At 38.5% G+C, this 5165-nt stretch overlaps 1 long non-coding RNA gene across 1 annotated transcript; it reads left to right on the plus strand.

Annotated features, from left to right (window-relative positions):
- The first annotated feature begins 1840 nt into the window (after positions 1–1840).
- LOC120568775 lies at positions 1841–4719 on the plus strand. Its single transcript, XR_005640783.1, has 4 exons — positions 1841–1936; positions 4036–4127; positions 4243–4295; positions 4399–4719. It is a non-coding gene; the product is annotated as an uncharacterized LOC120568775 (long non-coding RNA).
- The last annotated feature ends 446 nt before the right edge of the window (positions 4720–5165 follow it).

Raw genomic sequence — 5165 nt, forward strand, 5'->3', positions numbered from 1 at the left:
GCCTTACTTGTGTCTTACGGTTCATTATACAGTGTAAATAATTTGGATGTTTAACAATCTTTGTTGCACACTGCACAGTGACTTTTCAGTTAGAGAAGGGGTTTGCCTTTGCAATTTTGTTTATGTTGATGCACTTTAATTAAATACAATAAATATATATTTTTAAAATATATTTACACTTCGCAGTTATTTTGTTTTAAATGGAGAGGGGGGGGAGAGAATCGAAGATCGAGTTTTTTATAAAAAAACGCAGATTTTTTTTAGGAAAAACTAAAAATAAATCGCCCAGCTCTACTCCGCAGAGAAAGCAATAACTTAGCACGCTAACGCTACGCCATACCTTGAGCAGATTTCTGTCATTCAAACAACTCTGAGTTATAGTTTAAAACTTTAACAGCCATTTTAATAAAATTAAGGGTTTTATTTGGGTTCGAGTCCATACGTGCAGTTAATGGATACAGGCACGCAGAACTGAAGGCTCTGTTGGCAACTATTAGCTCTGATTAGCGGTTAGCTCCAGCTCCGCTATAAAGATATGGAGTGGAGTAACAACCAGACTCTGATAAATGACGTTTGGGGAGCTTTCACAGCAGCGTGGCTGCGTTGTTTCAACAGTTTTATTAGTACAGTTAATCCCACAGCAAGACCAGCAGCAGCATGCTACTACTAACGTAACGATAGCCTCTCTGAGCAAGTGCAGCATTGACGCTGTCATGCACGCGGCACGCAACTTCATGAGGGGAGGGAGGGGCTGGAGGCAGCTCCTCTGTGTGCGCCGTAAAAAAGAAATACACCATTGTATATACTATATTTTTACCTATTTAACTGTCTAGTAAAGTTCAAAGACAGTGTTTCAAAAAAGTCCAATCCACATGTTTACATATGTTTATTACAGTAAATAATAATTAAATAATCGAAATACTACAAAGTGTGGTAAAGCCACATATTTGTTTTTATATTTCTGCAATCTGCACTTTAGTTTGTGTGATTTGTTTCTGACTTTCATATGAATGTTTACACCAGGCTTGGTCAGTGCTCAATATACTACTGTGACTGAAGTAGTTAAATAAAAGATGTCATTCATATAAATTCATGCATCACCTAATTTCATCATCACATACAGGCCTGGCCTCCTGTTTGTTTAATCTATCTAATCTTGTGTTGTTCATACACAATGATTTATTGCTTGTCTTTGTTGAATAATACAGAAGACAAAGAGCTTAAAAAACAATCGCTTATTAAATCGCAATATTTTAGAAAAAAATTGCAATTTGATTATTTTCAAAAATAGTTCAGCCTTAGTCTGCTTGAACTGTGAATTAATGTGTACACTGGCAACATGTTGTGGGTTTAAGTAATCTGATAACAAAAATGATGACTGTGCACTTTAAATATTACTGATAAACACAATAATTTGAATATTTATTTATTTATTTATTTATTAGGGGTGGTAGGATTCTTGAAAAAACATCCGAACCGCTCGGTCCGCTTGTCTCGGTTTGGAGCGTGTGTGTGCCGCACGGTCCGATGCATGCGCAATGTAGCCTCGTGCCCGTCAGGTATGTGACCTCAGACAGTGTGTTTCCCTTTTGCGCGAAAGAAGAGGTGTGGACAAGTTACCAACAAAACGTACAGCGAAAGACCGTGCAAAACATTTCAGACCGTCCTGCCAACCTGTATACATTTTAACATCAATGTACGCTGTAACGTTTTTTCACTAGTCACTGAAACGGCTGCAGTTTAGATCCTGTCGTGTCTCTGCAGTGGGCGGGGCTGCTCAGTTCTCCCCACAGCTGACACGCGCGCGCACACGCACGCGCGCACACACACACACACAAACAAACAAACAAACACACACACACACACACACACGGTGGATGCAGGAAAAAACGGAGATGAGAGTATACAGGACGACCTGACAGCTACGCTCGTTATTGTAAGTGCAATGATAAGTCCAGTAAGTAGCCTACTTTATCAAACGGTATGAATGTGTGTCCCAGCCCAGGCCAGGATAGGAAATTAACTAACAATGTAAACTGTTTTTATGTTTAACGTATTGCGACTTATTCAAAAGACGGAGCTTTAAGAGTTCCTCTCTTTTTCTTTTAAAAGGATACATTTTTGTAAGAGCTACACTGAAGTTGGCAGTTTGATAAATGCAAGTTATTTCAATTGATATTCTGTAATATTTCAATCTTCATGTGCTAAAAAGGCACATAAGTTCCTGTAGATGGCAATACACATTCTCCTTTTTTTTGCCAAATAAATGAAAAGCATGTTGAAATCATCAATGTCTTCCCTCTTGCTGTATCAAAATCTCACCTAGCTTTCCTCAGAGATGGTCCCAATAATGAGCTTAAAGTCAAGTCAAATTCAGTTTGTGCATGATTACATGATATAACTATATAATTATTTAATACTGTATCCTACATTGTGGATAAGTAAGCTATATATCATATACTGAAGTATATTTCTGCAGTGTTAAAGATTAAAAGAAAAAATAACAAGAACCGTACAGAACCGAAAACTGTGACCCTAAAACCGTGATACTTATTGGACCGTGGGTTTTGTGAACCGTACCACCCCTAATATATATATATATATATATATATATATCATTTAGGCCAGTGGTTCCCAAACTTTTAATGCAGTGACCCCCATTTTGTAGATACAAATATTTTCAAGCACATACATGGCAGTCCTTTCACAAACTTGTCCATGCTTTGCTAGCAGTGCAGCAGAGCCATGCATTATTTATTCATATTTAGCATCACCACGCCCCCAGTTATAAATCAGTGCTCCCCCAAGGGGGCACGCCCCCTAGTTTGGTAATCACTGATTTAGGCCTTATGCATTTGAAAGTGTCTATATGCATACGATATGTGTCTATATTTGTACGTGCAAGCCAGGGTACCCCCAGGATCCTCCAACTTAAATTCAAGGCTTTTTAAGACCTTTTTAATACCATTTCAAATTAAATTCATTGCCAACTTCGTACCCATTCCGACAGAAGTTTGAGAGGAAAATGTCAAATCTGTATACATTTTAAACCCTAGAAAATAATTATGTACAAGTAGGCTACTTGAATTAAATAAAACATTGTATTTAAATGATCAGTCATATTTAATACAATTTATTGGATTATAATATAATCCAATACAATACAATAAGATACAGTATATTACACTGCATAATGAGCACTTTTACTTTTGGTACTTTAATTTTGATAATACTTAAGGAAGATGTTGAATGCAGGACTTGTAACTGACAAGTAATTTTTAGCTCTACAACACTGTTTTTTCTACTTTTACTGCAATACATGATCTGAGTAAGTCTTCCACCTCTGGAAATCACCAACAACTGTCGTGCATGAATACCTGCAGCAGTGGTTAACACTGAAAACAGCAGATAACCTTTAACGTTACCTGCCGGTCACATCGTCTCTAAAACGGGCCGCTCGCAGTTAAGTCCTGCACGGATCAACAAATGTTAAGAGTCCGGCGGCTGCTCGCTCTCTGTTTGTTGTAAGACATACACCAAGCAGATGAATGCGCTCACAGATCCAATCTTTGCAGATGTTACCGCTCGGTGTTTGGCTAGCTAATAAGCTGTTTGCTTCCCTGTTAGCTTGAGCTTCGTTTGAAGGCGCCGAGCGGCCAGCCAGTCTCCGACACACACACTGACACATTCCGCACATCCTCTGCTCAGTTTTACCGCTAAACCCCCGGTAGCGCTCAGAGAGGCGGGTTTACTTTGTGTCTCGGTCCTCCGGTGCGTCCAGCGATGGGCTCCGGTCAGTTTTTAATTAGCCTACATTAGTAACAGTTCATTTTGTTATGGTATGAACTTAAGCCTAGGAAAGGCAAACAAATATAAGACCTTTGTGACAAAAACCTAGACTTTGTATTACCAAATTCAAGGCTTTTAAGGCCTTAATTTGAGATTATCAAATTTAAGACTTTTTCAATGCTTTTAAGACCCTGTGGGTACCCTGGCAAGCATATTTAAAATGTTTTTGTTGCTGTATCTGTATAGTCTGGATCAATGGAAGAACATTGCCAGGATAAGCCTGACAAGGGATGTCTGGCTTAACCTCCACACTAGCAAGCTAAGAAACACTGGAAATGGTAAGTTTTGGATGGTAATCATGCAATAAGGCAGGCCTGTTAGGTTCTTTAAGTGAATGTAAAGATTTAAAAAGAATATGTTTACAGCATTTAATATCCAACTGGGACGTTTCAGGACCGATTGGCGGGACTGCTACTGACAGAGTTAACACAGTCGGCGATACACTGGTAAAAGCAAATTACATTTAACCGTGTATCCCGCTAATTATGTTACTGTATTGTGTGAACAGTTAACTTAATTTCATATTTTATGTGGTGTTTTCTTTTGCAGGGTGCAAATATTCCACCGAAAAAAGGTATTTACAGAAACTACTTTGCAGAGCCACCGTCGCTGCATCTGGAACTGATAGCGCTGCCCAAGACAATTGTGATTGGTTTAAAGAAATGCAAAACAACCCAGAGTGTTTTTTTCTTCCTATCCCAGAATGTATGTGAGGTGTAGCCAGACCTATCTCAACAGCGCTGTAGAGTAAGGTTTGGCGATGAAAGGCTACATATCAACTCACGAAAAGAAACTAAAACATGATTTGATAATTACTGAGCTCTTCCCCTTTTTAATAAAAAGGAATACATGGAATGTGTGGAATTTCAAAAATGCAGGTGCATTTTAAAGATGATAATATGTATCGATATTTTCACTTTGGATCAGTGATATTGGTTTGTTGATCATTGATCGATCATTGATCAATACCAGCTTTCCCATTCCAATGTTCCCTCATCTGTCCTTTATGCACGTAAGCAGTTGTCTTGTTTGAGATTTGTTGCGTAGAGAGTGTGTCATGTTTGCCACAGATGAAAGCAAAAAAAAATAAAAAATAACAACAAGGCATTAATAAAACATGAGAGTGAACTAACCTGGGACCAAAGGCGGAGGTTTGCAGCATATTTAGCAGCAAAAAGAGCTTCAGAGTAATTGGGTTGGGGTGAGGTTACATTCGGGGTTACAGTACAGCCCAAAAGTTTGGACACACCTCATTCAGTGTGTTTCTTTATTTTCATGACTATTTACATTGTAGATTCTCACTGAAGGCATCAAAA

This window comes from Perca fluviatilis, chromosome 11 (genome assembly GCF_010015445.1).
Source record: "Perca fluviatilis chromosome 11, GENO_Pfluv_1.0, whole genome shotgun sequence".
Taxonomy (NCBI): domain Eukaryota; kingdom Metazoa; phylum Chordata; class Actinopteri; order Perciformes; family Percidae; genus Perca; species Perca fluviatilis.